The following is a 23,983-nucleotide window of genomic DNA, read 5'->3' as shown; positions in this document are numbered from 1 at the left end:
TTACCCATTCAGGAAAACTTTCTATAAAATAAATTCATTTTAATCATTTTAAACATTTAAGACATTTATAGACCAAAATTTGTTATGATGGTGTAGCATTCTAAAATCGATCATTTTTAAGGCAAAGGCTTTCATTTGAATTGGAGAAACTAACATCTGCAACCGGGGCTCTAAATTTGAAATTATTATAAACTACAGTGAATTATGTATAAATCTATTGCTATAAGGACCTTCTTAGGAGCTATGCATACTTAACATTTAAAACTGTTGATACAGCAGAATTAACAACTTTCCTTAAAGATGGTCCTTTATTGAAAGGCTGTTCAGGCAAATTGAAGCATTTATAAATATGTTCTAAAACACAGTGGCACTTTTTAAAAAAGAAGGTCCTTTCAAACAAAACATTCATGGGGAGAACTTGAAAACTGCTGAATATCCCACATAGAGAGATAAGCACCTAAGTGAGATGTGAATAAAGCCTATCACCAGGTCTCTTCATGGAAATAAAGAACATGAGAAAATTAATCCTATAATAAAGAAAAACATTTGAATCTTAAGTTTACAGGCTCAGAGAAAGTAAATCACTTCCAAAAGTCAGAGCTTATCTCTAGGAAACAGGAGGGTAAATTGTTTTGCTTAGATGCAGACTCTTCACAAACATCCCAAATAGTCTAGCGGACTCCCCAGCAAGAGTTAAAAGCAGGGATGAGCTTGAAAAAGTTTAACATCTGGTTCTCCTGGGAAGTGAGGAAGTAGGAAGCTTGGATTTGCAATGTCTGCCAATTTCTGTGGTATAAATATTCCTAGTGGGTGATTTCAAGCCACCAGTATGAGGTCACTGAAAGTGGAGTCAGGAAGAAATGCCAGCTCTGTGAGCTGGTACACAGTGGTTCCACTACACCTCTAGAAAAGAAACCAAGATTAAGCTGTGACACTAATTTTAGCATGTCCAAATGAATATGGAAAATGCAGTCTGCATTATAAGACCAGTAAAACACAGGTCCACAATTGAAGGGGATTTTTAATATCTCCGGGATTCTTTCATGAGCATGAACATACTAAGTCGCTCAAGCAGTTGATCAAATAGAATAATATTTCAAATCTACTAGACTGTACTTACATATACAGTACTTTTGAATATATATATGTATACACACACACATATATGTGTGTGTGTGTATGAAAGTGAAAATCACTCAGTTGTGTCTGATTCTTTGTGACCCCATGGATTATACAGTCCATAGAATTCTCCAGGCCAGAATACTGGAGTGGGTAGCCTTTCCCTTCTCTAGGGGAATCTTCCCAACCAGGGATCAAACCCAGATCTCCCGCATTGCAGGTGGATTCTTTACCAGCTGAGCTACAAGGGAACCCTAAGAATACTAGAGTGGGTAGCCTATCCCTTCTCCAGGAGATCTTCCTGACCCAGGAATCAAACCAGGGTCTCCTGCATGGCAGGTAGATTCTTTACCAACTGAGCTATCAGGGAAGCCCTATGTGTATATGTACATGTATGAACTGTTCAGTTTTTTTTTTGTTTGTTTGTTTTAGTTGCTAAGTCATATCCAACTTTTTGTGACCCCATGGACTGTAGCTTATCAGGATCCTCTGTCCATGGGATTTTCAGGGCAAGAATACTGGAGTGGGTTACCAATTCCTTCTCCATGTATATTAATACATATTATATATTCAAACAAAATAAACAATGAAAATTTACCCTACAGCTTAATGAAGCTTCCCTGGTGGGGTGGCTCAGATGGTAAAGCGTCTGCCTGCAATGCAGGAGACCTGGGCTTGATCCCTGGGTCGGGAAAATCCCCTAGAGAAGGAAATGGCAACCCACTCCAGTATTCTTGCCTGGAAAATTCCATGGACAGAGGAGCCTGGTAGGCTACTGTCCATGGGGTTGCAAAAAGTCGGACTCAACTGAGCAACTTCACTTTTCACTTTAATGGAAGCAGATGACTAGATTAACTCCAGGTGTTTCCAAGGCATTGTTATAGAAGAATGGTGGTATAGTCACTGGAAGAAGCACAGATTTTAAAATCAGAAAGACAAATTGGAATGCCCTAATTATCAATCATGATTTGTGTAACCCCGAACTCATTTGACCTAGTTGTACCTATGAGTTCCTGTATTTAATCTAGATAATGCCAAGTCTGATGGGATTATGCTTGGCACTAAGAGCTCATAAAGGTTTAATGCCTAAACTGTCAACAAGCCCCAAAAAACACACACATCAACACACACATTCCAGGAAAGAGTACTTAATCTCCACGTTGTCTACCATTAGTCATTTCTGCTTTTACTTCTGGATGCCTTAATATGTCAAACAGCTTCTTTTTTACAACATCTGAGTTCATTTGTTTTGTCAGATGTAGCCAATACTGTCCTAATAGAGACCAATAGGAATAAAATGGCTGATTTATAGGATCCTGGTGAGATTTATCACTATACACGTAAAGCGCTGAGGGAAATGCCTAAAATACGTTATACTAGGTGCCACACATTTACCAAAAACTTCCGTCCTTCCTTTATACATCTGGAAGGATTAGTGGCAGAAAGACTATGCATGAGAAAAGGCAAGGCCCTAGCACAGGTACACCACGTATTAGTCCCATGACCTTCTCCAGCCCCTCAGTTGTTAAATTATTTAATAGAATCCAGTATTATCGACTGCAAAATATGATTGTGAGAATTAAGCAAGAAAAAGCAAGTGAAAAGGTCTTCAAAATTGTTGGTGCTTGATAAACATCAGTAAACTTACTTCTTCAAGGCCGCCCCTACATAGATGGGCACAGAAGCTGGATAAAAATACAGTCGGCTCAAGGATGTACTGTACAACACTGAGAATATAGCCAGTGTTGTGTAATAACTGCAAATGGAAAACAACCATTAAAGATAATAGAAAGGTTAAAAAAAGATTTTTAAAGAAGAATCAATGAAATTGCACATATATATATAACTAAACACACACAGAAATAAAAAACAGTGAAAAGCAAACTTGGGATAAAAAATTCTGCAGAGCTACCAACTAGAGGCTTATAGAGACATTTACAATTCCTGGTAATTCATTCAAGTCTCTGATGCATTTCTATGCAGAGGATGTAAGGTTTATTAATATTAAAGCACATCCAATTATTTTATCAGTTTACAGCTTTGCCCTCCTACCTGCTCTTTGCCATGAAAGAAATAGCCTCAAGGTCTTGCATTTTTTTCATAAATAAATATCATTTATTTAACGCATAAGTTTAATGATAAAAATTTTGTGCACTTTGCTAATACACTTTGTATGCTTTAACTCATTTGATTCCTTACAATTTCAAATGTGACATGAGTCATATTAAGCTTATTAATATAACCAGATAATATTTTACATATTAACCTTATTTTGTAATTCCTGAGAACTTACTTTCCAAGGATTACATAGCTGGAACTGTCAAAGAAACAGAAAGGAATTCAGATCTAACTCCAAAGTCTATATATCTTCAAACACTGACTACAGTATAATAGAAGGCATTTTAAAATTCAAAAAACCAATGTTTTTATAGTTCCCCATGGCTTAGAAATAACTCATTGCTATTCCTCAGACATGCCATACATCAAACTATAAAATATATCTCCCATAAGCCTGCCATTTTACAGACTTTTCAGTATTTTCCCCTTTATCCTGATTGCATGTACATTTTAAATTGAAACACCCTTCAGACAATGTTTCAACATGCCAACTGTATTCTGGTACACTGAACATTCCATCAAGCTGGGTTTTCCCATCTGATCATTATTTTTCATTGCTACTTTCCAGAAGGTGTACGAGGGAAAATAAACAAAGGAACCTAAGTGTGGTTAGTGCACACCTGTGCATCACATCCCACCACCACCAACTGGTGATAAAACTTTTGTGTAAACACTGACAGCAAGCAGTGCCACATGACTTGGACAGAATGAAAAATACCATGTTTAATAAGTTTTAGACAAAAAGGTCTTTCCATAATTGAAATTCTATTTATTGTTTTGGATATAGCCTCTCTTCTATCTTCTTGTCTTTTGGAATCAAAGAGAAAAGCTGCCTAGACTGCACTGATGAATGCTCAATTTTTTTGAAAATAATATACCATAAACAATAACTTTTCAAATTCGAAGGACTGTATCAGAAATTAGAGCCTTAAGTATAGATTAAAACCACACAGGCACTCAAGTATTTTACAGATGTTCCCAAGCAACTGCTTACAGAATATAAATAAGAACAAAAGTACAAAATGTTTAGACTCTATGTAACCAAAGAATACTCTTTTAGACATCACTTAGCAAGTAGTTACTGCCCTACTAATGAGCAGAAATCATTCCATAATGTTCCTTCCACTGAAAACATATTATTCATATTTTCAGTGTATAATATATATTATATATCTCTGCAAATAATAATATAAAAGTTTTAATGCATTAAATGGATATAGACAAATTTTATTGGGATTAGAGACATGAATTTCAACTTTCTAGATGTAAAAACCCAATTTTAACTTCAATTTAGGTTAGATACGTGAACACCTAGACAGAAAGCAGTTGCCTTTGTTAGCCTTGGACTGTTCCAACTGTAGACGCCTGCTGGTAGCTTATAGCACAAGGGCCAAAAGCAGGCCATCTCTCAACAACAAGGCTGGCAATGGAAGACGCACAACGGGTAATGAAAGGAGAAGTCAAGTTGGCAAAGCAAATGCTAAAGTAGAGATGAGAAGTTTCTATTTGATCCAGAAAGCAACAGATAGTCAGAGACAGAGACACAAACACACACAAGGTGCAGAGATAGAAAGACAGGAAGGCAGAAACAGAGCAGTCACTCTGGACAAAATGCATGCAGGAGTCCATCTGGGAATGATCTGGTTATCATATAAAACATACCTAATAATTAAAAAACATGAACTCCCAGGGTACCCAGTGGAAAGGGAACTGGAATCTCCCAGGTATGAGGGCACAGTGTTTCAGGGGGAGAAGGTAGAACAGTATCTGGCTTTATGACCCAGAACAACATTCTCTGAATGATCTGTTCACAAAAATTGAAAACTGTGGAAAAGTGCCCAATCCATTTACCTCTGAACCTTTCTGTTTCCATCAAGGTGTCGTTTTGTTATTGCTGTTCACACCACATGTTATCTATAATTAGACCGTAAAACTGAATTTGATTTGAAAGAAAAGGCTGAGAAGTACAAAGTATCTGCTGATTCAAAATATAACCTTCAGCTATTTTTGGTACAAGGTAGCCTTAATAATCCAAAAACAAGAACAATTAAAAAAAAATTCTGCCAGTGTTTGAAACCCAAAGGTATTTAAGTTCATACAATAACCAAAATCTATAAAGTTCCAAAACTAATTCATAAAAATTTTTTTCTCATTCTTCAGCAAAACCCATCAGTATTCAATAACATTTAATTTAAAAACATAAAAATTTTGAACTCTGAAAGTTAAAGCTGGCAAACTGCTTCCAAGGAAGAAAGCGGTATTTTTAACTATTATTAAGTGACTATTCCAAATAAGTGATTAAAGTTGAGACTCATTACTATCCATGTAAATCGGAAAAAGCAAAACCCATTCAACTAGTCTAAACAACCAAAATCACAATTTACTGAACTTCCATGTTTTTCTCTGTTTCTTCTTGTCTCTGTAGTTCTCCTTTTCCCCAAGTCCTTCTTCCTATATTTCTACCTCTCTGTCTCTATCCATCCTCATTTTCACAATACTCTATTTCAGGCCCTCTCATTTTTATCCCTATATTCCTTCTCCTCCTGAAATTCTGAGTCATGCACGGTACTAGTATTAAGACTATAGATTCCTAGTGATTTTGAACTGGTAAAATAGAATACGCCCCAGGCAAAAATTCACATTTGCATTCTAGTGTTAGAAGTAGAGCTATTAAAATGCAAAAAAAGTACGAGTTAAAAAATGAATTTTAAATAGTAACTACTGAAATGCCTGTGGTGAAGATCAAGACTAAAATTGCTAATATAGCTGTGCCCTTGAAACTGAGCAAGACCCTAAGAGGCCTTGCCGATGACAAATCTTTGAGTCCCTTTGCAGAAACGAAGACCCTAGCCCAGGTGGAGGTTGCTGATTACATGTTAACACTAAGCAGATAAGACTCCAGACTGTTTGAAACCAGAAATACCACCCTGTTACCTCATCACCAACCGACAAATTTATGATTACCAAAGAGTATAGCAGTGGGGGGAGGGGTAAATTAGGAGTTTGGCATGAATAGGTAACATTAATACACATAAAACAGGTAAACAACAAGGATCTACTGTAGAGCACAGGAAACTATATTCAGTATCTTATAATAACCTATAATGGAAAAGAATCTGGAAAAGATTTTATATATATATATTTATGTATCATATGTATACATACCATATATATGTATTTATAACTAAATCATTTTGTTGTACACCTGAAATCAACACACTGTGAATTAACTCTAATTCAATTTAAAAAATTATAACTTTGTAGAAAGTCTAAGACCTGCAACGCTTGTCCCAAATCTTGCCATTAAAAACCCTTCCCTGAAACCCATTGGCGAGTTCAGGTCTACTGAGCAGTGTCTGTCCTTCTCCTTGCTTGGTGCCCTTCAATAGATGCTGTACTTTCCTTCCCCACAACTCCATGTTATGCCTTGCTACACAGCCAATGAGCAGATCCAAGTTTAATTCAGTAACACTAGTCACCAGAAATTGCTACCTCTTTAAAACCTTTAAAAAAAAAATTTTTTTTTAACCTCTGCTGAACTCGACAAGTTGCAAAATAATGATACTCCACATATAAATTAAGCCTCTGTTCGACTTCTATTTCATAAAAAATCTTGTGCACTTAGAAAGTCAATGAATGTATTAAAAATATTTTGGCCTCAATTATTTTTGAAAGTCTAATTCATACTTTTAAAGGACATTTACCCCGGAGTTATTTTTTTTGTTTCCATAGCATAATAGTTATGCCAAGGACAGACAAAATCTTTACGATATAGTCACATTAAAGTTATTAATAAATTGGAAGACTGGGATAGACATATACACACTACTATATATAAAACAGATAACAAATAAGAAGCCCCTGTATAGCACAGGGAACTCTATGCAATACTCTGTAATGGCCTACATGGGAAAAGAAGGTAGAAAAAAAGTGGATGTATGTATATGTATAACTGACTCACTTTGCTGTACAGCAGAAACTAATACAACAGTACAAATAAATTATATTTCAATTATAAAAAACTACACCTTTCCAAACTAATGTATTATTGTAAGTCAACTACACTTACATAAAGAAAAATAAAAATTAACAAAACAAACAAAAAATATGCCTTCTCAACAAATCACATTTCCCTTAAAAGCCACTCCTTCCAACTCTATCTCATTAAGTAAGGTATTTTCCCAGCATTTAGTTCACCACGAAAAAAGAACATTCGTGCTAATAAGGGACAAGAAGCATGTTTCTTAGGGTGATGTCATGATGATATATATATGCGCAGATATAAGTTGGGTGGTGACTAGGGCCATGGTTGTGAACTAATCAGAAAGGCTGCAGAGAATGAAAGCAGCAGTGGGCCACAAGCACTCTGGACAGGAAGGGTTAACAGCTGACCCAACAGCCAGGTCAGCCTCATTCTGCTGGAGCCAAAATCTCATTGGCTTTGCTGCTACGCTGGCTGAGCCCCAGATGAAAACCAGAGGCTGGCAGAGGCACCAGTGCAGGAAGTCAGTCGTGGGGAATAGTAGAAAGCGCACTTAGCTCTTATTTCAATTTGAATTAAGACTTCAGAGGGTATGCATCTCTATGATACTCATTATTTACTAATTTTGTAAATTCTGTTTGCTTTCCTATGAACTAACCATAAAAACTCATGTAAAATAGAAATCATCTTGTGTTGTTTATAAAAAAACTGCCTGGTGAAAGAGGGATTTGAAATTATAAACAGTTTACCAATCTTCTGGAGGGGAAAGGAGTCCAAGACAAAGAAAACGCTTGAATAGGTATAAAAGAAGGAGACAGAAATGCAAGCAGTTCACAGCCTTGGTGGAAGGAAGGAAACAAGGCCCTGAGTTGTGGATCTGGGATCTGGAAAGATAATGATCATATCAACTGTCTTCATTCACAAAGATGAAGAGACCTGGCCTGGGTGGGAAACAAAGAATATACAGCTATAGATGGAGAATCCTGGGGTTAATTCACAGCAGTGTGAGGGGTCAGAATGGAGAGCAGGAAAGACAACAGTGAACTTTCTCACCAAAGTCTTTCGTTTATTTCAAGAAATGGAAGGGAAGGAGGAAAGACAAGGAGGTCCCAGAAAGCAAACTACTGCAGGAGACTGGGGTGAGGCCTCTGCTGCTGCTGCTAAGTCACTTCAGTCGTGTCCGACTCTGTGTGACCCCATGGACAGCAGCCCACCAGGCTCCCCCATCCCTGGGATTCTCCAGGCAAGAACACTGGAGTGGGTTGCCATTTCCTTCTCCAATGCATGAAAGTGAAAAGTGAAAGTGAAGTTGCTCAGTCATGTCTGACTCAGCGACCCCATGGACTGCAGCCTACCAGGCTCCTCCGTCCATGGGATTTTCCAGGCAAGAGCACTGGAGTGAGGCGTCATTGCCTTCTCCTGGGGTGAGGCCTCAGGAAGATTTAAAACGATCAGTGCACACATCTGGGAGTTCAATTTCCACAAAGTGCAGCCAGCTGAACCTAAGGTAGGGGAGGGATGGGAAGCCTGCCGGCAGAGCCATCCCCTAATCTAAGGCTCTGAAAGGAAGGTGGAAGCCAGGGATGCCCTCTGATCATTGGCAGCTCCTGTAAAACAATGGCCTACAACGGGAGTCCCCAGCCCCTGCTGGGGCCTGTCAGGAACTGGGCCACCGCGGAGGTGTGAGGGTGAGAAGCTTCACCTGCACATACAGTTGCTCACCATCTCTTGCATTACCGCCTGAGGTCCGCCTTCTGTCAGATCAATGGAGGCATTAGATTCTCCTAGTAGTGTGAACCCCTACTGTGAACCACACAGGCATGTGCGGGATCTAGGTGGTGCACTCCTTATGAGACTATAATCCCTGATGATCTGAGGGGGTGATGTTAGTGCTAGGCAATGGCTGCAAACACAGATCATTAGCACAATATTGTAATGTACTTGAATCATCCCCAAAACATCCCACACCCCCAGTCCTTGGAAAAATTGCCTTCTAGGAAACCAGTCCCTGGTGCCAAAAAGGATGGGCACCGCTGGCCTCCGGGAAGATCTCTACTGACGCACGTTCGGGGGTAGGGCGGTGCACCAGCACTCTTCCCAGGCCAGCCCTTCAAATTTCTTGTGGCAGCAAGAAAGAAGATTCTGCCTTGAACTAGAAACATAGTAACAGTGGTGTACACGTGGGAAACAAAAGCTCCACTCTTCTTTAAACAAAAGGAAAAGCACATCCACCACCAGGAGAAGAGCCCGATAAACCCAAATAACAGATGGCGCTAATCGCTAGAATGCTACACTCAAAACAAACGGGAGTAACAAGAGCAGAGACTCAGAAGCACTCAGGATAAAAGGTGCTGCAGACAGAACAGGCAGGACGCGGTGAGCCAGGGGGCAAAAAAATGGAATCCACGAAGAGAATCGGGGAGAAGAAGGGCTTGCAGGGGATGAGGGTCCTCTGATTCTTCTAATAAGAGTGTAGGTTAAAGGTTACATTTGAAACACTTTTGAAAAAACACCACCTCCATCTTTGATTCTGCTGTCTCAGCATCCACCCGCCCCTGTCAGCTCAGGAAGATGGAGAAGTTGACAGCTGGAGTCCTGGAGCCAGGCTAGCTCTGTGCACATTTGCTGCAGGACATCAGGTAAGTGACTCCACCACCACTGGCCCTGGGTTCTTTGCTTAGAAAATACAGATAATAAGAATATCCCTTTTATGTGTTTTTTTTTTGTGAGGACTGGGACGGTAAGCTTCCAAAGCATTAAGCACAGAGTCCATCACTCAGGAAGTATTCAGTAAGTGTTAATGTGTCAGTTATTTTTTACTATGGTTTTCATTATTACTAAGGTAAGATTTGAGATAATAGGGCATAAACAAGCATTAAAATAAGGGGCAGGAAGAACTAAGTGGTTTTTAGCTTCTTAGAAAACAAAGAGCATAATAATCTTCACCGAAAGGAAAACCGATTTACCAGAAGTGTTAATAGTTCTTTAAGAAAAATCACATATTTAGGTCACTTCTATAAACAGAAACTTCCGTTTGCCTATGTAGTCTGATATAAACAACATATCCAAGTTTAGTATTTTAATATAGGAGCTGTGTCCCTGATGAAAATGATATACCCCCTCCAAAATATCACACTATTTTGAGAAAATAGATGCTTTCTCCTTTTGGCATAGCCAACCACACACCCTCCAAGTCCATAGGCTGTGTACTCTCAGCCGAAATGCTGAGACCCATTTTAAACACTGAAAGTTTCTGCAGCTTGACAAAGCTAATAAAAAGCCTCCTGATTCTACCAACAAATTCATTAGTGAGAAAGCATGCACTTAGTATTCAAGTAACCTGATTGTTATGTAAAATTATTTTCTTAAATCTGATGCATATTTGCATGGGATGAAAGCAACATGTCATATAATTATTATAATTTTTGCAAAGTTAGATTAATTTAAAACAGTGTGATAGGGCTTCACACACATTTTGCCTCTTATAAAAGACATTAGAATACAATTAGTATGCAGTACTTCTACCTCAACTGGAAAAGAAAGGAATCACTGTGACCAATGGGAATGCGAGTCCCTATTAACAGGCAGACACAGCAGCGGGGCTAATGTGTTGGCATCTCATTTTGGATTTAATTATTGAAATAACATCTCATTTGCTTCAAGGTATTACAATTATCTCCTGTTTTAAATTGAAAAGTATTTCAGAATGAATGCGATTAATGAAGCAAAGGGTTCAAAATGTTCAGAGCAGTGAGCTTTAAAGCAGAACCACCTACATTTTAAACAAATCCCCACTCAAGGAGTGCCTGAGAAATGCATTTCCTTTCATTCCAGCCGCAGTGTATGTGCCCCTGAGTGAGGCAGAACAGTTTTTTCTTGCTGCTATTAAGTAAAAAAATTAGGTACAGATTGATAATAGGCACTGATATGAGCCAAGATCTTTTAAAAAAAAGCTCACTTTCAGAAGTTAACACACCAGTTATGAAACATTTGCTTAATTTTTTGTAAGATAAAACTATTTTAAAAATGAGAACAAGTGAAGCTTCAAATCTGACATTTATCAAGAGTCAGCCATTATCTTTTCTTTAGTTACTCTTGAAATAATTCAAAATATTTTTTAAAATATTCAGCACAGGTGTCAGTGGTTAAGATCTTTCAAAAGGCAGAACTCTTTCATTAGAAGTATCTTTAGTTTTTGTATTTTAAAAACTCACTGAGAGATGTTCCAGACTTCTGCTAATTTTACGGACTGTACGTGTCCATGAACGGAGCCCTTTAGAAATGTTGGTGGAATGTTTTTCTCTTAGGTGTGCACAACAGGCTAGTGCTCTTGAGGCAGGCTGGGACCGGGGACTGGGGATACTGCAGTGCTCTACCTGGACAAAGTTTCCTGAGTCCACAGAACACAAAGAAACTAAAAGGGACTAAAAATAACTGTGCGCTTGTGCAGTCCCGGCAAATTATGGGCAACACGATACAAAATAGTCCAAAAAGAAAAAAATCCGTCACTTCTGAAAAGCGGGGACAGAATCAGGGTATTGGGAGCGAAAGCAGGGTACTATGCATTTGGCTCTGCACTCACCACTGACCCCTGGAAACACTCCTACCCTCACCCTATAAGGAACCCACTCACCTCACCCTGGGGTGAAGGCAAGGGAACCTGCTACTCATTTTTACTGCCCTTCTGCTGGGTGGCTCAGATGGTAAAGAATCCACTTGCAATGCCGGAGGCCTGGGTTCAATCCCTGGGTTGGGAGGATACCCTGGAACATGGAATGGCTACCCACTCCAGTATTCTTGCCTGGAGAATTCCATGGACAGAGGAGCCAGGGAGCTACAGTCCTTGGGATAGCAAAGAGTCAGACACGACTGAGTGACTTTCACTCACTGCTGCAGCAGGGGTCCCAATAAAAGCTTGCTTGAATTTCTTGTCTGGCCAATTAGCAACTTATACTGACTGGGTGTTATCACTCTGACCAGGGTGCAAGTGGGGCTGGGGGTGGGGGTCAGAATAATTTCTTACAGATTGTAATATTGCTAGAAGTCCTCCTAAAACTAACTCACCCAACTTTATTCTCCCATTTATTAGTTAATACAATTATAATGACTTGATAAATTTATTTTGAATAAGAACAAAGGTTATTTCTTAATAATTTATAAGTATAATTACTTCATCTCATACTTACATGAAATTATATTTTAATCTTTAGCCTATTTGACTGGATTATATTAATTGAACATGTAAACTAGAAACAACTGATATAAGGGTAAATATAAACTCATTTTCAGAGTGTAGTTTTTTATAATAACAAATTATATATACCTGAATATCATCTCTTATAAACATACACACACATATACATACATATACACATGCATGCATAAATACACAAATGATTTTACTTCACATTAACAGAAAAATATTTAACCAAAGGAGTTTCTTAAGGCATTTGGATATACAATACAGATGCAATGCTAGGAAGAAAAATATCTACAGAGCACAATTAATCCAAAAAGATGTAATTTAAACTCTATTTCAGCTTTGTTTCAAGGCTAATGTCAATATAATCCATCAGATGATCAGTTCAAATAGCCTATATAGAAACAAAAAGAGACCTTTATTTGTTTATAGTTATTGTCAGCAAAATCCTTTATTCAAAACAAGCTTAATTATAACTGAATTACTTACGGGTAGATCTATAACAACATGTATGCATTAAAATAATTACATATCTGTGGAATAATAATAATATCAAATAAATATTTATTACATCCCAGAACTGGTTCTCAGAACTTGTATATCTTATCTTATTCCATGACAAACAACATCGTTACCCGTATTTTCAAAGATGTGGAAATAAGCACACAGAGATGTTAAGTAACTTGCTGAAGGTCACAGAGGAGTGGCAGATCCAGGATGTGAACACCCTGAGCCTGGCTCAGAGCACCATCCAAAAGCCCCAACCACACAGACTCACAGACGGACATCTATTCTGTACACACACAGAGCCCCTGCCTTGTTCACAATCAGCATCTCTTTCTCACGGGCTAGGTAAAGCAAAAGTTTAAATTCACCAAATTAAATTGTTTTTCTGCGTTCACCACACTGCCGTACCTTTAACTTCAGCCCATTCTTGATATTTTTGAAGTATGTGGTAACTCTCCAATCAGAGGGAAGTTCAAAGTTTAGAAGCTCAGAGATTCAAAATATGCCTATGCTCAGAACACCAAGAACAAGGAAATTATAGTGACTTATGCTAAGTGAGAGTTGGACTATAAAGAAAGCTGAGCACCAGAGAATTGATGCTTTTGAACTGTGGTGTTGGAGAAGACCCTTGAGAGTCCCTTGGACTGCAAGGAGATCCAACCAGTCCATCCTAAAGGAGATCAGTCCTGGGTGTTCATTGGAAGGACTGATGTTGAAGCTGAAACTCCAATACTTTGGCTACCTGATGCAAAGAGCTGACTCATTTGAAAAGACCCTGATGCTGGGAAAGATTGAAGGCAGGAGGAGAAGGGGACGACAGAGGATGAGATGGCTGGATAGCATCACCGACTCAATGGACATGGGTTTGGGTGAACTCCGGGAGTTGGTAATGGACAGGGAGGCCTGGCGTGCTGCAGTCCATGGGGTCGCAAAGAGTCGGACACGACTGAGAGACTGAACTGAACTGATGCTAAGTGTCTTATATATTTTCTTTCTTTCAACCTTGCAATTACAAATTAGGTCTTACTGTTCACATTTTATTGACAAGAAAATAGCTTTCAAGGCAATGAACAATCTGTCTAAGGGCATCAGCCAGTCAAACTATGCCTGATCCGTCTCCACAAACCCCTCCAGTCTCCTGTGTCCTCCTCTCCTTGGCTTTCACTCCGGAGAATGACCTCTATGCCTGGGCTTCCTCGCTGCCTGGCCTCCTGTTGGGTTGGCCAACTAGGGTTATCTACTCTCCACTCCCCAATCTCCCATCCTTACTGGGTCAGAATTCTGGCAGTGGTTGCCTCCTGTAAGCCCCAGCTTCCTGCAATTACCTTCCCTCTGCCTCTCAGGTCTGCAGGTGGTAACAGCTTTCCTTCGGCCAGATGCCTCCAAAACCTCAACTAGACCTCGACTTTTAGACTTCCACGTCCATGTCTGTGTTGTCCATTGTAGCAAAGATTCTGCTAAGTCACTTTACGGAGAATTTCCCATCCTCAGTATCTGATCACCTCGATATCTGACCAAGTTCCTCATCCTTAGATCCCCTAGGTGATACCTGATCACTCAAGCCCACCTTCAGGAAAAATCTTGTTGGGTCAGTTGAGCCAAACATTCCCCTTCCTCCACTTAGTAATATTACATCAACTGACCCCACCCTGGTCAATAAATCCCCATTGTCCATGCTGCATTCAGAGTTAAATCCAGCTTTGTTCTGAGGACCCTCTTCCTCTATTTCAACAGTTCCTGAATAACAGCTGGTTTTGCTGCCATAAGTATTGTCCAGTTTTTTTCCCTTTTAATACTAGTTTAGTCCCTGAGTGAGCACTTCCCATCTCAGGTTGGTCAACTCAACCCTTTCCACCTCTAAATGACCCCTTCCTTAAACTTTCTTCCATGAAAACTTCACGTATGCATCTGCTTCCTGGAAGACTCAGAGAGACGTAGAGTCATATACCCAGACTCCACCATGGCTCTTCAAATAAACACACATGTTATGGAGAAAGAAAGAGGAAGACCCTGATACTAGTTTTCTCTCTTTCGAGACCACTGCAATGCTGCTTGACATCAAAATGACCCTGGAGAAGAGGGAGGCTTCAGAGGGTAAGTCAGCCCTCTGGAACACGAGAGGGCATTCCAAGTCACTGAGCACTTACTGTGTTCAGAGGGCTGGAAACAGTGACCAATGAGCCATGCATAAAACAATACCTGCCCAAATCGGGCTTAGGTTCTAGTGCAGAAAATACAGGAGTCAACATGGTAGTAAGCACTACAGGGTGCTTACTTGGGAGAAAAAAAAAAAAAAAAAACATAAATGAGCCACGGTTTCCTTCAAGGACAAGGAGACAGACCAAGAAAAAGTGACTCTAAGCTGGTACCACAGAACAAAGCAAGCACATTCCAGATAAAGGGAGCCAGAGATCCATGATCTGGTCCAGCCATAACATTTCAAAAATATAGCCCAGTAACTATTTTTAAATGTATTTGTGATCTCAAAAATAATTTCCAGTACTGATAAATACATGTAAAAGATATTCTGTGATATCACTAAATTACTAAGAAGATGTTACAACTTTCAGTGACTGGTTTTTATTTTTTTCATTTAAATTCAAGACAAAAGTATACTTCTTGTTACAAGTATAGGATTTTATTTTTTAATGGAATTTAAAACTTTCACTTTTAAAAGGAGCCCTTTGCCACAAAGGGAGGCTTCTACATGGCAAAATATTTTTAGCAAATCAAAGCATAAATATATACAGTTGAGGACTGTCAATTAACTGAACATTCTGAGACTTTGGTTGTTTGCTTCTTTGTTATCTAAAGCAAACCTATATACTCTGCTTCTCTATTTGGACTGCCCTTGAAGAGAAAGAATTTTGGTTCTCATGAATTTAGCCAAGATGCAAAAATGTCAGATCATTGTGAGATGGGTCTATAAACTGTGACCTCAATAGACTTATATAATCTAAAAATTATTGATGGAAATATTTTCTAAAAAGAGTGAAAAGCTTTAAAGTAGGTGAATTCAAATTTGGTTCTGTTAAAAATAGCTGCTTCGTAGAGCATGCTGTTCTCATCTTAACTTTTAATGAACTCTTGAAAGCTCACTTGAGAATGATAATCAGGTTAACATTATTCTCTAAATGCCCCAAATTTAAAAACAGAGCAAAATTTTTACAACAACAAAGATATATGATACATGAGGTTAATAAGCCTTAATACTTGATGCCATACTTACCTCAGTATTCCAGGGGTATATTTCTTATATTTTATTTAAAAAAAAATTTGGGACTACCTGTAAATTAAATGCAGACAAACAGAAAACAGTATGGCGAGTCCTCAAAAAATTAAACAGAACTACAATTTCCCTCTAATTTTTAAACTCTCTGTAGTGTGTGCTCATCACCTTCATTTTTATATCTTAAATTTTTCTGACTATAAAACTCATACATTGTAAAATGTACCACATGCATATTATAAAATATTTCAAGAATTCAAGCAACTATAAAACATTTCATTTAGAAGACTGAGGACTGGTATTTTAAAACTTAAAAAAAAAAAAAACAAAGCTACCTTACGATCCAGCAATACCACTTCTGGGTATATAACCAAATGGGATGAAAACAGGTTAGTGAAAAGATATTTGTACTTCCATGTTCATGCAGCATCATTCACAACAGTCAAACATGGAAACAACCCAAGTGTCCACCAGCAGATGAATGGATAAAAAGGTCCTCAGTTATAGCCATAATTGCTCTGAGAAATTATGTGAAATGAATAATAATGTTAATTTCTTACATTTCAATTATGAATCTGGCCTTGATGAATATATGATGATGCTCCCAAAATTTCAAAGTTACAGTTATTTGAAGTCCTACAAAACAGTGGTAGTGTATAAAAAAGACTGTTTAAATTGTATTTAAGCATGCTTTTCTTATTAACTTTTAGCTAATTAGGGGCATTACTGGTGACTTAGTACAGAATTCGCCTGCCACGCAGGACACCTGGGTTCAATCCCTGGGTCGGGAAGACTCCCTGGAGAAGGGAATAGTGACCCACTCCAGTATTCTTGCCTGGAGAGTCCCATGGGCAGAGGAGCCTAGTGGGCTACAGTCCATGGGGTTACAAAGAGTTGGACATGACTAAGTGACTAACACTTTTGCTTTTCTTCCAGGAGAACAAAATATTGATTATGAACCATAAATCATTGATTCTGAGTGTCAAAACTGAACTTGTTTGGAATCTACAAAATTTGACTTTTTTCTAGAATTTTATCATGAACTTTTCAAACATACAGCAAATTTGAAAGATTTTTCTAGTAAACAGCTGCAGCTGTACCTTAACTCTACCATTACTATACTTGTTTTATTAATATCACGCCCTATCAATCTTTCCCAACAACTATCAAACCATATCATTTTTATGCCTTTTAAAATAAACTGAAAATATCAAATTATAAACATAATGGTTTATTGTGTGTGTGTATATATGCTTAGTTGTGTCTGACTCTTTGCCATCCGGTGGACTAGCCTATCAGATTCCTCTGTCCATGGGATTTTCTAGGCAAGAATACTGGAATGGGTTGCCATTTCCTTCTCCAGGGGATCTTCCCTACCCAGGGATTATAACTGCATCTCCTGCATTGGCAGGTGGGTTCTTTACCACTGAAACACCTAGGAATCCCCACTAATGACTTTTTTACATTTATTCAATTCTTTGAATTAATTTTAAAATCCAGGTGTTACTATAAGGCACTTTCAATAATACTGCTACAAGTTCAACTTTACATATTTTTAAAAAATCATCTATTCTAAGTACTCTGTGAAATAATGGTCAAAAGGACACAAATGGTATGCCAGTTCTAACTACACATAAATGTACCCAGAATTCTTACATATTTTATATTTCAGCCAAGTGCATCAGACAATTTCCAAAACAGAAACACTGTTAGGAAAACAGAAACCACTCTAAGTGGTTCCAAAAGACGAAAATATTAACATGAGAAATTTATGATATTAATACTTTTACCTTGGCTGATGAGCTAGAGTCTCTCAGCTTCATACACATTAATGGGTTGGAAATATTAAAGGACTCTTAACACTGAACTCTAAAGAAGCTCATCAGTGTTCCCTTTTGGCCCTCAGGTCCCTCCCTAGCCCATTCCTGTGCTAGGCTGGGTTGTGGGGGGAAGTGGTGGAAGGACTGAGTATCCCCACAACAGGCTGCCTCTCAACAAGCAATTCTTTAAGGAGTTTAAAAATAATTGGATGAATCAAGTAAATGTACTCAAATACTTATATATAAAGTACACTGTGCAGATTGAAAGACAACTTACAGCTGCTTACAAACCAGAATCAATCCTCCCCAGCCTCTTTCGTTTCTTCCAGTTTGGAACAAAATTAACACAAACTAAAAACCTGGGCTGGATGGCATCACCGACTCAATGGACAAGAGTTTGGGTGAACTCTGGGAGTTGGTAATGGACAGGGAGGCCTGGCGTGCTGCAATTCATGGGGTCGCAAAGAGTCCGACACGACTGAGCAACTGAACTGAACTGAAAAACCTCAAGTGTGTAGGAACACCATCTCTATCTTTAAAGAGTGACTAGGACAACGGATGAAAGTGGAACAGGTGAATTTTCCTGGTGTCATGTGTCTGTGGCATTTGATCTGGGAAACTTATGATTTCCCTTTTTTTTTTTTTTTTTTAGGCAGAACAATAATGAACAGCCAATTTAAGTGGCTTTTACAGCACAGGAAAAAAATGAGTTGCCAATCAAGAACTCAGAACCAAGATGTGGTTAAAAGAGAGAGAAAAGTGAAAGTGAAAGTCGCTCAGTCATGTTGGACACTTTGCAACACCATGGACCGTACTGGAATTCCAGTCCATGGCATTCTCCAGGACAGAAAACTGGAGTGGGTAGCCTTTTCCCTTCACCAAGGTATCTTCCCAACCCAGGGATCAAACCCAGGTCTGCCACATTGCAGGCAGATTAGCGGAGCCACAAGGGAAGCCCCTCCCAAGCCATAATTTACATAAATAGATACATCAGTCTAAAATTAGCCTGAAGTGTCTGCAAATTGTACAGCATTAATTCAAAGAATAAGTTTCCCCAGCTGTATTAAAGAGGGAAGAGCTTGTGTCCATTCATATTATGGAACTCGATTCTTCAGTATTTGTGGTCCAAAATACAGTGTGTAAGGAAATTATTTCATTATAGGTAAATCTTTTCTTTTAAAACAATATTGTTAATATTCATTTGTTCTTCTGGAGGGAAAAAAACTACAGAATAGTTAGAGATTTCTACGTTGAACTGCACTAGACAGGCATAAAAATCACCTGGGAAGCTTAGCACAAACTATATATGTGCCCAGATATACTCCTATGCCTGTGTCCGTCTTGCTGCTTTGTTTTACCAGAGTCACGAAGGCTGATCACATCATCGTATCCTCCATGGACCTTTCCCTAATCCACAGACTGGAATAAATACCAATGCTATTTGCTTTCCTACCAGCCTCTCTCTCCAGCACACTTTTATGCCATTATTAATAACCACATTCTCTCTATATTACCGGTTTAATGCCCCTGTGGCCATTGCTAACCCTCAGAAAGGTAAAATGTTGAGCTATGTCTATCTCATGCTATGATGTTCAATATCATTGAAATAAACAGGAAGATTGAAAAAATAAAATAACAAATGATCTAAGATGATTAAACAAAACAGAATGATTAATAAGACAATCTCATCTATGAATCAGAGTTTTCTATTTCTTGTGAAAAATTTAAGTCACCATGGTATAAATGAACTTTTTTACAATTGGTCTTTTCTCATTAATAGCAATTCTTTGTATTATAATCTACCACATTCTTAAAGGATTAATGTCCCATTTCAACTTTGTATATGACTAGGTTTTTCTGTTTTGTTGACCTCTCCAGTATTTCTCACCTCCAATCACATAAAAGCTTTAAGTTCAAAACTGTTCTACACTGGAAGGCAATTCAGTAAAATTAAAATATAATTAGTTTTCCACTGGTTAGTTATAAACACAACACAATTATAATTATGTCATCATTATAATATTATACTATAATTTAACTGTAATAGCTAGAACAGCTTGCACTTAGTAATCTATATATATGTATGTGTGTGTGAATCTATATACCCATTTGACCTTTACAATAACCTTAAACAGTAGGTATTATTCCAATTTTACAGATGAAGAGACTCAAGTTTACTTTACAAACAACATCCACAATATTATCTGAATATTAATTGGTGTAGCCACAATTCAACTTCAAGTTCCTCTGATTACACATTACATGAACTTGAAAACATTCAACAGCAAAGAAGAGTAACATGTCTGGGAATCAGGGCAATATGGAAAATGATGAAAGTGTCTGTTAAACAAATAGCTAGGTCATTCTACTAGGATGATTGGAATTATTAATAAAATAACCAGTATCATTTATTAGAATGGCCAAAATGCAGAACAGTGACGCCACCAAATGCTAGTGAGGAATGGAGCAACAGGAACTCTCACTCATTACTGGTGGGACTGCAAATGGTATCGCCACAGTGAAGAGCACTTTGGCAGCTCCTTAAAAACCTAAATATAGTCCCACCACACTGTCCAATAATCCTACTCCTTGGTGTTTACCCAAAGGAGCTGAAATTTTGAGCCAATCCAAAAACCTGCACACAGATATTTATAGCAGATTCATTCTTAATTGCCAAAGCTTGGAAGCACCCAAGATGTCCTCCGGTAGATAAACAGATAAACAAAGTGTGGTCCATCCAGACACTGGGATATTATTCAAGGCTAAAAAGCAATGAGGGCTGCACTGGTGGCTCAGCGGTAAAGAATCCGCCTGCAGAGCACGAGACATGCGTTCAATCCCTGAGTCGGGAAGATCCCCTGAGAAGAAACGGGCAACCCACTCCAGTATTCCTGCCTGGGAAATCCCATGGACAGAGGCTCCTGGCGGGCTATAGTCAGTGGGATCACAAAAGAGTCGGACATGACTTAGCAACTAAACAATAACAATGACAAAAAGAAATGAGACATAAAACAAACTTAAATGCATACTAAGAGAAGGAAGCTAATCAGAAAAGGCTATATGCTCTATAATCCCAATTATATGACACCTAGAAAGGGAAAAACTATGAAGACAGTACCAAAAAAAAAAAAAAAAAACAATGTCCAGGGCTGGTCAGGGAAGACTTGAACAGACGAAGTACAGAGGATTATTAGGGCAGTAAAAATAATTGCCATGATACAATAATAATGGATACTTGTCATTACACATTTGTCTAAGCAAAAAATGTACGACACCATGAGTGAACTGTAATCTAAACTATGGACTTTGGGTGAACATGATGCATCAAAGTAGGTTCACCAGTTTTAACAAATGTGCCCCTCTGGTGTGGGATACTCATAAAGGGGGTTATGCCCCTGAGGGCAGTAGAAATGTAGGAAATTTCCATGTCTCTCTCTCAGAGGCATAACCCCCTTTATGAATATCCCACACCAGAGGGGCACATTTGTTACAAATTGTTGTAAATCTAAAACTGCTCTAAAAATAAAAGTCTTAAGAAATAATAATAATTTTATTTTTTTATTTTTTTATTTTATTTTATTTTTTTTATTCGGCGCCGGCCGCCGAACCTCGAGTCCAGCCTCTATTCTCGCCCAGGGCCGCGGGCGCAGTGGTCGGGACCCGGAGGCCGCCTGCCGAACTGTGAGCGAGCTAGGCGTCCCCGCGCCAATAATAATTTTAAAAACCCACAGATGGGTCAACAACAAAGAATGTTATTATGAGGGACTGAGCCTCCTAAAATTAAGATAAATGAGAGAAAAAAAAGAAAACCAGCATAGAAGGGCATTTCATGTGTTTTAAGAGCACAAATAATGTAACTAAACACCATTTTGCATGCTTAAAGAGAAAAACTTGGTCATTTAACACCTGAATTAATATAAGTAAGAATATCAATTGCAGATGACAAAAAGCAGATTTTATGTAAAATCTTTTAACTTTAAAAATAACAGAGTCCTTACTTTCAGAGGTCCATTCTGAAATAAACCATGAAACAACTGGTTAATTAAAATGAAACAGCAATTTTATGAAATTTACCTGTGTCAACATAAATGTAAAAATGATGTCCCACCAAAAATAATAGTATTAATTTTTAGGTTTAAGTACTGAAAGCTGTATTCTTCTTAACATAAAATCATGGTTGGACATTTTGATCTCAGGCTTGATCCATCCCATGCTCAGTCCCTCAGAGTGTATCTTCATAGGATTCTTTACATCATCTGAAGCCTTTTTATTATTCTCCCACTGACTAAGCTGACAGGTGATAATTCTCCAAAATAAGAAGCACCATACTATGATGGCACCGATTTACAGGAGAATGAGCTGTCCTTTAATTAGTCAAAACAATCTGGGGTTTTCTAGACTTACTTTAAAGCTCAAGTACAGTTAACTACATTTTGGCTAAATGTGCTTTATATGAATCTTCTATAATGTACAAATAAATGGCTAATTTTCTCAACAAAGGGACTATACACTTTATGATCTCTAAAACTGTTTAATGTTCAACTCTTTGGAGCCAGATTGGAAATTATCCCTTAATTACTTATAATCATTAGGACTAAAATTACATGTTTATGATTCAGAATTTTTCATGTAACGTGAAACATTTGACTCTCAACATTTTAAACATTTTAAAATGAAGCTCAGATCTGCTTTTTGTCACAACAATAAGATATCAAATTCCAGGAGCTTCTTTATCCTGTTTCATTAATTCAGTTGTGGTTTGTGCTTTACTTTTAAATGAGGTGAAAAAAATTTCATAACTTTCACTTTTAGATTTTCTCTTTTTTTAGGATATAAAAGTGACAAAAGTCAATCTTCAAAATATAGCAAAGTATAAAATATTTCAAACCGCAAATTCAGAGATTGCATTATTAATATCATTGTATATGTCCTTTTTCTAATGCAGGAAAAACTATTTACTTTTAATTTCAAAAACAGACAGCTTATTTCACAGTGACACAATAATTTGTGGAAAAAAGAAAAAAAAAATGCTTTCCCTAAAGAGAAAATGATAAATTTTAGCAGTTCCCTTTGAGTATTGGTTGCTCAAAAAGTTCATTCAGGTTTTTCCATACATTATTGCAGAACCCAACATTAAGACTCAAGCTTGGCTAATGCAGATCATGAAAGGTTACTATCAACCACTGACAACAGAATTTCAGAGAAGTTCTACCCAGGTAGGAAGATGAAGAGAAAGCCACCAGAGGAGAAGAGGAGATTTAGATAAACAGACCCCATCAACTGACCACCACTTTGACCTCAGCCAGATATCGTAGGGGCTGAGAGAAGCCACAACAGGAATTCCAGAGGTGTAGATGCCAAGAACACCTGAGCCAGCGGCTCCTTCTCCCACCGCATTTAATGTGCTACAGGCTGTTTTTTGCTTCTATAGGATCCAAAACTCTGGGAAATGATGCAGAGACTATTTGGACTCTCAGAGATCTTCACCGATGCCGACCAAGACACCAGCAGTCTGATACCCTCAGACTAGCAGAGGTGACCAACAGTGAGAGCCACCAAGAACAGACTGGGAGTCCCAGCTGCTGTGGACTTTGGCAGTGGGGGGTAAGCCGTGCCCAGACACCAGACCTCTCCAGTCCCAGTGTCTAGGAGACCAAGAGACACAGAGATTGCATGCAATCCAGGGGACCCGTTCCCAACCCGAGGACACCTATCTGTAGGCTTTCTTTCACATCCTGAAACCTTCTTGGAAAATAAAGGAAAGGAGTCTCATGAACGATGGGGAATTCAGTCAGAAGAGATCTTTCCCTGAAAGTTTAGGTTTGTTCCCATCTGCTCCCCTTCCCAGCCACCTGCACCCATCAGTGACAGAGGAGCACAAGGAGTGACTATCTACTGAGAGACAGAGACAAGGTTTTCTTGCAAAAGCAGTCTCAGCCGCAATGAGTCAAATTCACATCTGACACGCCATATAGCACGTCCCAGACATGATTTTAGGACTGCAAGAT

At 38.4% G+C, this 23,983-nt stretch overlaps 1 protein-coding gene and 1 long non-coding RNA gene across 4 annotated transcripts in view; one reads left to right on the top strand and one right to left on the bottom strand.

Annotated features, from left to right (window-relative positions):
- Positions 1 to 23,983, bottom strand: part of ADGRB3 (adhesion G protein-coupled receptor B3) — a 918,859-nt gene that overhangs the window by 823,493 nt on the left and 71,383 nt on the right. The gene's annotated exons all lie outside the window — the stretch shown is intronic.
- Positions 9,153 to 20,801, top strand: LOC113898058. The gene is made up of 3 exons (XR_003512508.1): positions 9,153 to 9,858; positions 14,849 to 15,020; positions 18,628 to 20,801. It is a non-coding gene; the product is annotated as an uncharacterized LOC113898058 (long non-coding RNA).

Source organism: Bos indicus x Bos taurus, chromosome 9 (assembly GCF_003369695.1).
Source record: "Bos indicus x Bos taurus breed Angus x Brahman F1 hybrid chromosome 9, Bos_hybrid_MaternalHap_v2.0, whole genome shotgun sequence".
In the NCBI taxonomy this organism is placed as follows: domain Eukaryota; kingdom Metazoa; phylum Chordata; class Mammalia; order Artiodactyla; family Bovidae; genus Bos; species Bos indicus x Bos taurus.
This window is presented reverse-complemented; position numbering and strand designations above follow the sequence as displayed.